Raw genomic sequence first — 11,437 nt, forward strand, 5'->3', positions numbered from 1 at the left:
GTGACACACAGATTTCTGGTTGTGCAGTTTACATACATTTATTTTAATGGCCATTCTGAGAAAACAAAATATTTTTCTAATAATGCCATACAGTATAGTTACTGGTTACAAATTGGTATTATTGACTACTCTGCATAGTCAGAAGCTTCACAGTATTGTTTGTGGTTTATATTTACATCACTGTTATCCCACAACAATTAACACATGCTGATGAGGCACATTCAACACATAAAAGTTCATATCCCTGTGATCACATGTAGATATAAAAACCTAATATAATCTTGCCACAAAAGAGACATTTACATAACCCACGTCACACTGCAACACAATTTTATGGCTGTGAAACTTCAGTGTAAATGTTGTAACAATATAGACTCTGGGGAGTTTTTGCCTGTAATTTCTTTCTGTGTTATTACAGTTTTTTGTCAGCTGTAAAGTGCAATCTAAGCTTAAAAATGTATTTTTACACTATTGTGTCTTCATTATCAGTTTTATTGACCGTTTCTTTGCTTCTCACCAGCTCATGCCTAGATATGAATGTGGTCAGGTACAAGCGAGATTGAAACCCATAAATTGCACAGCTGCATAGTGAGCAAAATCGAAAATCAGGCATAAAATGAGGCTGAAACAGCTGAAGATGACATTTGAGTGAACCGGCTGGGATGTGATAAGGGGAGGAAAATGGCTGAGTTTGCTGATGTTTGAAATAGTGGTCGAACATAGAACAGATGAAAGCGGGAGTGCGCAGAGCAAGACTCATTATCGCCGCCCAATTATCAAAGTGTCTCAAATCCTCCAGCGCACTCATCCTCAAGCAAGTGATCAATTTAGACTCTACGAGTCACACAGCATTACTGGAGAGGTCACGGTCATCAGAGACGACTCTCCTGCCGGACACAAATGGTAGTTAGTGGGTGGTAGGTTAATCCTGTGAGACCCCAGCCCGGATTTCTTTGACTAAAATCGCTGGAAATAAACTTTACCAACTGGACACAAAGAGTACTCCTTTTCCTGATATTATTTAATGGAAGAAGAACTATTTTATGGGGCAAGTGCCATAACTTCAGAAGCTTTTACACCCAATAAAAGTGTGCAACTTGTGTTTTAGTGACTGATTTACCAATACCCTCAGTCTGCACTTTGGGTATAAAAACTGAGTCATGAAAATGGAATGCAAAGATAGACATTTGAGACCCGGGCGAAAAGCCTCAGGCTTCCGGGTCTCCAGGGCAAAGGAGCAGAGGGAGTCAGCCAATGGGAGTGCTCTGCAGGTGGCTCCCATTACCCAGTCACATGCTGTCATTATCAATTATTGCCTTTTTGTCTAAAATTATCGCTTGCTGTTAGCCGATGACATCATCACTCATTTGCATGGGGCAGAACTGGCTGTTGGAGGTCTAGAGACAAGAGCTTGACTGAGAAACACAATCAGCAGAGGTTGAAGAAGCAGGAACCCCCCACCCCAGCACTGTGATGTGACGCATGCCCTCCTGGGATGACGAGGCAGATTCTTTGGTGTTGGGACAGGGGCCAGACAGACCAGAGAAACATGGGAAGGAATTATTCACCAATGCACTGACAAGAAGTTTCACTTCATATGGTATCACAATTATACAGTTAACGCTAAACACAGTTTAGAGGGTGCATCATTACAAGACAGACCAAAACTGTTATTGTTAATCTTCTTTCAACCAAAGCCATTGCCTTTGTGAAAATGTGAGAGAAAAAAATCTCTGAACCTAGGCTCCTAACATACAGGCAGTGTGAGCAATGACCACAAAACCCACAAAACCACTCAAACACCAACATTGACTAGATCCGGCAAAAGTAGAATCTTAAATGAGGGCAGAAAAGGCCTCAGTGAGAAGGCTTGTCTTCATTGTGCGGATGTTTGTGAACGCTCCTCTTATTACTCAGGTAAAGAGGGCCGTTCAGAACCTGGCTGCTTTGAACATTATGCTAATCTAATGACCTGGTTAGCATGCATAATGTCACGGTACACCACTGTATTTGAAAGCAATTCAATGGGCTTGTTTTTCTTCTTGCCTCTCTGAATGCTGAACACTGAATGGTGACATAGGCCAGTGGTCACCTGACACACTTGTACTGTAAATAGTATTTTCCTGGCCTGAGCTTCTATCATAGATACACAGAATTGAGTGATTAGGAGAGCGTGGTACTGGCATATCACACTCAAATGGATTGTGAGGGATGTTGTTCACCTAATACAGGATTTTCCTTCACAAAGGCAAACAGTCAAGAACACATATTTCCAGTGATGTACTGGTCCGGTCCTCTGTATAAATGGATAAATGAAAAGGGATAATCTCTTCATGTTTGCCTCAGATGAACTCTACATAGGGATTAGTAACTGTGACAAGTGGAAGATTTACACTGTACCAGCTCTGTGTCATTTTCCCTCATAATAATAATAATAATAATAATAATAATAATAATAATAATAATAATAATAATAATAGTAGTTGTTATTGTCGTTTTTATAATATTTGATTCTTCTTCTTCTTCTTCTTCTTCTTCTTCTTCTTATTATTATTATTATTATTATTATTATTATTATTATTATTATTATTATTATCGTCATCATCCATACAGGTAAGAGGGCAACGGACACCAGATCATCTTGGGCTGTTTGTTGATAAACCAATCTTTTTTCTCCATCTTTTTGTAAATGGTGCATACCTGCTATATTATAATACCATCTTGACATTCCACCTCTCCTGATATCTCCACCTATCCTGTCAGGTCACTGGTGCATGCGCGGGTCTTTTAAAAATGCTACGCTGACGGTTTCACTTCCTGGTCGAGTACGTTCAGCTGCAGATCGCCACTTGGGAACACATTCTACAGTGGAATTATAAAATAAAACGTAAACTAGCGCGAGATAAAAGGGGGAAACACAGCGTTTCTTTCGGAAGGATCAAACAAAAACGCGGATAAAACCAAGGTAAACGCCAAAGGAAAATGAACCTACCCACTCAAAAAACAGGTTAGTATGCTAGGTTTATTCCTTGGAAGTGCTTTTATCGTTCCTGTTGTGTTTGGGTGTTTTGAAGTGGTGGTTGGATGTATTTGCATTGTTTCCACTTAACGGTTCTTAATTTTATATTTTACAACCTTTTTTTCCTTTGTTGTACATCCCCCTTTGGTGTCATATTCGGGGTTTTGTGCCGCAGATTTTGGTATTTGCGGAGCACTGCTGATAGTTTTGTGGCAGGAAGGCCGCGAAAGCACTTGTGTATAGTTTATTCCCTTTTCGCTGTTGGCCAGACTGTTTGTTTTCTTTCTTCTGTTATGTTTATGTGCATGGTCAGACCCAAATATTTCCCTCTCTGTTCGTGCATGCTACAAGCACTGCATGCTATTCATTATAACATGATTAAGGCAGTTCTGCATGATGGATCATTCTATCATGACTAAAGTAATTCCATGCATGATTGCTTACTCAAGCATAACTGAGGTCTTTGAATGTGGAAGGCTTGCTGTATTAATACTTAAAACTGCTTAATAATTCCTAACAGCACTGAAACCTCTTTTTGCTCTTTTTAGGTTGGAATTGGTGAAAGGTAGTATTTTTCTTGGAGTAATTGATGGTAGCCTTGATGTTGGGGAGGTACTCACACCTGTTCTCTCCCCTAGTCAGGCTCCTTCTCATGTCTGATACATCAGGCAGTCTGAGTTTCAACAATGGACTCCAACACCGCTTCTACCTATGTTACCAATCCCAGGGGGGAATATAGCAGGCCACCAAATCCAATTCAAGGATTTTTTTTTTTTTTTTAAGAAATGCCGTGATGTTTACACGAACAGGACACTGCTATTGCGGATCCCAGAGAGCAGTCTTGTGGGCACCAGGAGGAACTCTTTTTGGAGTCTGTTTGGAGTCTTGTCTCTGAAGATGGAGAGCACAGCCATGATCTCTGCTCTGCAGTGTGCAGTGGCACGCACTCACCCGGTACTGCATTCTTAAACACCAGGGCCCTCATTTATTAAATCATCCTAAATGTGAGCATACATTAATTTCCTAAAATGTTCCCTCAAATGATTCATAAAATATCCATGCGCACAAATAAATGTTCCCAAATGCTTTCTAAGCATGATCTGTTTATAAATCTTACAAATTTTCCTAGAATTTTGTGCACATGAACAGACTTATCTGTTCAACCCAGTGATCACCCTCACAAATATCCTTTTATGGTCTGGTTTTCTGCTATATGCTGCCTCCAAACCCATTGCCACATAAAAAAAAATAATGTACAGCCATTTAATTTTGTATTTAATTTAATTTTTTGATAGGTTACAGCATTTTTATGTTCTACATATCAGTATTACACAGCTTAATATTTGTAAAATGTATTTTTACAGTCAATACAAGCCTTCTTTTGCTCCAAACTATATAGTGTGTCTGTATCGTTACGACATCCGATGTACATTTAAAAGGAACCTCCTAAGTGCCCTACGGCGAACATAATCACGAGAGCTCACCCATTCATTCAACAAAATGGCATTATCATGCAGAAAACATGGCCATTGCAAACGGGCCAATTGAAATAGAAAACCCTGCACTTAAATGTAAGTCTAATATGGAATTCTTTTTGCATTCCCAGTCAATTATAAAGATGGAAAATGGGTTGCGGACCGAAAAAACACAATTTGTGTAAAAGTTTGCTACAGTGTAGGCTACAAATGATGCCCATATGGCCATTTTATTTTGAGTATTTCATTTCATAAAATTGGTTGTTCTAGGCCTGGTTGGCGATCTGTTTAGCACTCACTTCACCGTGACTGCCGTTTGAAAGGGAGAGTAGCTATTATCTGATGATTGATGCCTTGGCTAAGGATAGATGCATTGTTTTCTTCTAACAAATGTAGTTGATAATTGATGTAGGAATTGATAAAATGTGTAGTCACATCTGTGCCAATACCATTGTGTCTCACTGCTTATCACAGAAATAGAATTGTTGATTTCTTGGCCTTTTTACATCTCCATATGTAAGGGTATTGGCAAAATATTCTCACATATGGTGGAAAAAAATGACTGATATAGTAGATACAAAGTGAGTTACACTTCATATCCAACAGACCATGGCAACATCAGTCAGTGCTAGAATATATATACAGCTGATGTATGCTCCAGTGTTGCAGCCTTGAGGTCCACAATCCGGGAGCCCCAACCAGCCCTAGAGTATAATGACTGCACCTTTGCAAGCGATGTGCCAAAAGGCCACATTCAAGATCAACATTGACTAAGCTGCTCACCTGCGCAGACAGAAAGTTACCAGTGAAATATTCCCCACATTACATGTCATTTGGCTGACAATCCTCTCTCCAGGGTTAAGGGCCTTGCTCAAGGGCCCAACGGCTGTATGGATCTTCTTGTGGCTACACCCAGGATTGAACCACCGACCTTGCGGGTCCCAGTCATGTACCTTAACCACTATGCTACAGGCCCCCATTTTGCGACCCCCATTTTGTGTAACGATGTGTAACAACATGAAAACATGTCGATTAAGAACCTATTCTGGACTTTGCTTTTTCTTACCAGGCTCTCTGTAGATGTTGGAAACCAACCATCACCAAGAAGGAAGCTATGAAACCGATTCTGAAAAACATGAAACTCTACCTCATTAGTCAGTTGCAAGCATGTGTTGGCACTGTTGTAGAGCTTGTGTGCCTTGGAAACCAACTGGAGAAGGACAACAAACAGTAACTGGAATTGGATCAAAACGCTGCCAGAAAAATAGCACCCCTATCCAGCCAAAGTCAAATATTACACCTTCACCACCTGCTGTTCTGTGCTGGAGATGCAAAGAGAACCTTAACTCTGGCTCATACCCTCTATAATCAAAAGCATCACTCAAACAAACCGGCTCGCCAAAATCCTGGCGAACCACTACATGGCTATCCGTCAGGAAGTGGTGTGATGGGAAGGCATAACTCATCCCAGTCAACCATCTCCGCAGAGGGAAGTAAGAAACAAGCTGTTAACTGACCGACTAATGATACCTGCCTTATTTCCATACTAACACTGCTACTTGTTCCTGTGACCAGCCAACATTTCATGGATAGAACTATTGTGGGAACAGGTGGAACTGCAGTGAGCTGAAATGTTGAAGCAATAGCAGAACGCCTGCTGTACCACTCCTTTTGGATAGTTCTACAAAAATATCTATAACTGTCAGATGGTAACTACACCAACTGCTGTTCTCCCTGTTGATTCTTTCTTTGGCAATTGTGCATAGTCTAGACGTCCTGTTTTTCTGTGGACTACATATAAATGTAATCGAACCAGAATACTGTTTGAGGAGTAAACCGTTTCTAGCCAAAGAATGCATATGAACGTAAAAACCACCATGTTGTATCAATTTTCAACAATATTGCTCTGCCTAGTCCTCACACTTCCTGTTCCTTTGCACTAGACCTTAGTTATTACATCCACACAGCTGTCTCTGAAGCCCACCTATCTCAACAAGAGAAGGACTGCCTATCATGGCAAATAAACGGTCAAGACAGCCCGTAGACCTTCTTGTACAACCATACTGCAACATCAGATGCACACTATTAACTATTAACCAACCTCCAAAGACAGTTCTGCCCCAAGCAAGACATTGTGAACAATCCAACTGAAAGAAATTCTGTTGGCTGGAATTATAGAACCATCACTCTCTGGATGGGCATTTTCTGTTGCTATTCTGCCAAATATGGAAAACTGCTTTTTGTGTGGACTTGTGGAAACTTAATGCTATCACTGGAAATTATGGATACCCACTTCCCAACGCTGCAGACAGCTGGATTCTGGATTCACTTGCGAATGCTGCCGTCTTCTCCACCCCTGACCTGGACAGTAGATACTAGCCATTGAACATGGAACCAGAAAGCAAGAGAGAGATTATCTTCATGACCTCACAAGGGACATACAGTAGTTTTAGAAGACAGAGCGCCAGATTTACTAAGTCTTTTGCAATGATTTTCAGGCGCACATACGACGCATTCTGCCCAGGAAACATACGTCGTATGTATCACTGTTCGCACGGGGCTAGGACCACTGTATGCATGCCATCTAAGTGAGTCATCGCAAGAGGAGCATAATGAGCTGTAGCCTTTGTAAATAAGACGTTCATTTCAGGCATACTGCAACCGTGCCAACACACTCGTCCGGCTGCGTTTTGCGCTGCGAGCTTCATGTATGTAAATCTGGCCCAAAGTGTATTGAAGCTACTGTACGCATTTCGGAAAAGCTGCTCCTCCAGTGTGCATATCATGACACCCTAGTGAATGGTCACTTTAGGGTCTGTTTGCCTAAGTTCCATGTTGCTCTTAATTCAGCTGTACTAGAACAGACTCAAGGAAGCACCTCATACCACATCCTAGTCAACGAGAATCTCCATAAAACCTGTGAACATGAAAAATGAAACTGTTAAGCCCTATTATGATATTATGATGTCCAATCCCATCTGCAAACAAGACTGTTTGTTGACTGTTTTAAACTAAATGCACTTCAAATTCCAAAATGGAACGATGTGATCTCCAAAATGTGATCTCGCGACTATGACCCTTGAATTATTGTGTGGTCATGGACTCTGGGACTGTAAGCCCAGTACATGTGTGCTTGCTACCCTACTGCAGATGGAAGTGGATCAGGTTGACAGACGAGAGGGTCTTTGACATCAATGAAGAGAACTATGATTATGATGATGACGATGATGACCAACTTGGGTTTCCCTGTGGACCTGCGTGGTCTGGTGGTGGGAAGGGTGAGGGTTGGGGTGGTGGGGGGATGGGGCATGGCAGAATTAGAGTAGGTTTTCTCAACTTGGCTTGGTTTACACATGTATGCCCAGGTGTTTTAAAAAAAATGCTGTGCTGACTGCATTCATTTCCTAGTTGATTCCAGGTCAACATTTGCCAACTTGTATGCTATTCCTCAAAAAGAAAATGTAACTGAAACTAGCCTGAGACAATAGAAAAAAAACAGAGTTTCTTGAAACGACAAACGGATAATACCTAAGCAAACTCCAAAGGAAATGGACCTGTCAACTCGAAAAACTGGTTTGTACATGTTGTTCCTGTTGTTGGTTTTTTAATAGTGGTGGTCGGATGTATTTGCATTTGTTTCTGTGTTTCCGTGGCTGCAAAAAATAAACAGTGTTGTTTGTTGTTGGATACTTCTCTCGTGTTGCATTTGTGCTTTTCTTAGCTGTAGATTTAGGTAACTGTGGAACACTGATGTAGGAGTATTGGTGGGGAAGGCAGCTAAAAGCACAAAAAAATACAACTAAAATAAACACACAAAATTACAAAGATACAATATCATTGTATTATTGCATCTTTGTAATTTTGCGTGTGTTTATTTTAGTTGTACTTTTATTTATTTATTTATTTATTTTTACTATTGGCTACAATGTTTCTTTTCTGTTTTGTTTATCTGTACATTGAGGCATTACAGAACCAAATATGTCTCTCCTTGTTCGAGTAGTCTATACTGATTACATTGAATGCTGAAGCCTACATTCCTGTGTTATGACATTTAAATGTTTTGCGTTGGTGTCTTTATTGCCGGAACCTGCCCATTCTCGCCATTTTAGAATGTATTTGTATGACTACCCATTCTAATATGGGTTTGGAGCACTCTTTCATTGATGCTGGTGAACGTAGGTAATTTCTTTTGATTGTGATTCTTATTTCTGTTCTCTTTTTGGCAGCAGTACAGCCTGCTTAGCACCTCTTATTGTTGTTGTCACGTTGCTAATCAGCAGTGCTACAGGGTTATTCAGATGTTTTGTTTCTTTTTTTAAAGGCACTGAAAAGCATTAAACTCTAAATCAACATGGTGTGCGTACTCGGATTCAGTTACACGTAAATATAATGGATCTCTCCTGTATAAATAAGCCTTTTACCCACTGATACTGTACAGAGGGCAGAAATAATGGCCTTTGAGTAGTGTCATCTCACCAGTTTGGCACTGCAGCTGTGGACCAATTTCATTTGAAGTCACATTAAAAAAAATAGTTTCAGTTTTATAAGAAATATTTAGCACATTTCATTACTATAATATACTACAGTTTAAACTGATTCTTAACAGATATTTAAATCTTAACCACAAGGAAGCAATTGATAGCTTGCTCATAAGTCTTCTACGTCATTAAAACATTTTGGTGAACTACGCAGAATTCCTTTTTGCACTTGTTCAAATGTGATCCGAGCTGGCGAGACCCAATCCAGAAACGGCCTGATTTCATTTCTGGTGTTGGCAGGTTTATAATCGGGCTGGGAGCTAGCAGCTTCTGAATATTGCTACGTAGATGTGCCAGAAAGCCACAGAACAGATGAATGCAGCCCACCCAGTCAACACATTAAACAAATGGCTATATTTATCCCTGATTAGTCTGGAACTGAACTCATCATTTACTTCACAAGATTAGGCTGCATTTATATACTTTACATAAATACACAATGCTAATATTGCTAAACACAAAATAAAGCCTAATATTATAGCAGTCAGTTCTAATGTTTCATTTGCCTGGTGCTTATTTGATGCCTCTGTCACCAAATGTCTGCTTTTTTGAAGGAGGAACCAAACCCCAGTGTCAGTAATAGAATAAGCTTCTCCATAGCCCTTCAATGTTTGAATCTACACAGGATATGGTAGCCTATGCCCTGGGTTGCCATAGGCTACCGGACGGAGGATGAAGCAAAGCAACTCCAGCCATGCCCACCTGTTTGGTTCTACTCGGGTCCAAAACAGCCTTTAGTATTTTGTTAATATTAGGAGTAAATGTTTTTACTACATTGTAAAATAAAAGTGCATACACTCCTGCTACATGCATTTTACCTCATTTGTGGTCGTTAAATCAACATCACCCCAAATTATAATGATAATCCTTGACAAGTATGATCCACGCACAAATATACATAAGCATGGCAAATTTAATCATGAATAATAAATTACACCATGGAAAATGCCAGGCACCAGATATTTTTTATTCATCATTTGGATAGGTGCCCATAACACAAAAAAACCCATCTTCATATAAATGCAACTATGTGAGATGCACGGGAAAGTGCTGAGAAGTCACTGAAGAATAACTGACAGTACAAAACACAGAAGAGATACCATCCCTAATGGTGTAAATAGTTTTCTATTCACTTTACATAAAATACAGCAGCAGTTATCAAATTATCTGCTGAATTAGTTTACTTACATGTTTACTTACCTTTACTTAGTCACTCAAAAGTAAGTCACACCATCAGCAATCACTTGCATACCGTTCAGGTCATTCAGCATCCTTAACTGTTACCCCGTCATTTTCATTTCAGGTCAATCACTCATTAGACTTATCACAAAAAAAATCTTGATCAGATGTGCGTTGACCATTATTACTTAAACATACAGGACTACAGGGAAAGCAGGGGAGTGAAGGCTTGGCTGTGTCTAAAGGAACTAGGACCCCCCTCTGCGCCCGGTAAACTGACAAGCACAGGATTTGTGAGCAGATCATCGCTTTCTCAGGGAACCGCTACACAGTTTTGACATGCCAAACTCTGATTGTGATGCTGGCTTGACTCTTTTAACCTCGCCCACCCCCCCCATCCCACCCCATCTCCTGCCAAACTCCTGCGGAACGCGCCGTTTTAAACGGTCGGAGAAATGCTAAATTCCTAGATGTTATCTGGTCAGAAACTAAACCCAGGAGGCAACTGTTGTGGCAGCCTCGGGCTCCCAGCCTTCCTGCCACAGATACGTTATCAAAGCGGAACCTACTAAGAGTGATTTATCCTGTATGTATATTGGAAAGTAGGTGAAGCACATGAAGGCCGGTTCACATGGTGTGGATATTCCCCACAGGCCCATTACTTAGGCCCTGCAAATCAAAACACCACTGCGACCAGAACTCTGTTCAACACGACATGTCTGGAATGTGGGAAATCAACGGCTATTGGCGCATAGCATTGCCTACGAAATGGCAGCATTTGCTTATGTCAAGAACTTTACAAGGAGCGTCAAATTTTTACGGCTACGGTTTTGCTATAAAAGCCACAAACATGGGGCTCCCATATCTCAGTTGATAACACTTCTTCCCACAAGAGTAGACTTTTACCTATAGTCCTACATTTGCTAGAGATTTTGTAGTCCAAGTCTGGTCTATGTAGTGAGCTGACTGCAACTTGGCAGAGCACAGAATGAGCTTAATTTAGGTTACTGCAACATCAGTGCCCCCTAGCTGCTCAACAGGTGGCTGCACCTTAGCAGTTGTCAGTGAGAGTGTGAAAAGTGTGTGAGAATGTGGAATATGGTCACTGGCTCACTGGTTTTCCAGAGTGAAGATGTGTTAGCTTATTTTATATGTGGACAGAATTCCACAATATAGAAAAGTGATTTCTGGAGTGTATCCAGTGTGGTTTGATTTTAATTCTATCT

At 40.6% G+C, this 11,437-nt stretch overlaps 1 long non-coding RNA gene across 2 annotated transcripts; it reads left to right on the top strand.

Moving 5' to 3' along the window:
• Window positions 1-2,829: 2,829 nt before the first annotated feature.
• LOC133135743 (uncharacterized) lies at window positions 2,830-7,736 on the top strand. Of its 2 annotated transcripts, XR_009709431.1 has the most exons (4): window positions 2,830-3,007; window positions 3,568-3,584; window positions 3,658-4,023; window positions 5,564-7,736. It is a non-coding gene; the product is annotated as an uncharacterized LOC133135743 (long non-coding RNA). The 2 variants fall into 2 exon arrangements; XR_009709432.1 differs by lacking the exon at window positions 5,564-7,736 and having other exon boundaries at window positions 3,658-4,112.
• The last annotated feature ends 3,701 nt before the right edge of the window (window positions 7,737-11,437 follow it).

The sequence above is a fragment of the Conger conger genome, chromosome 8 (assembly GCF_963514075.1).
Source record: "Conger conger chromosome 8, fConCon1.1, whole genome shotgun sequence".
Classification (NCBI taxonomy): domain Eukaryota; kingdom Metazoa; phylum Chordata; class Actinopteri; order Anguilliformes; family Congridae; genus Conger; species Conger conger.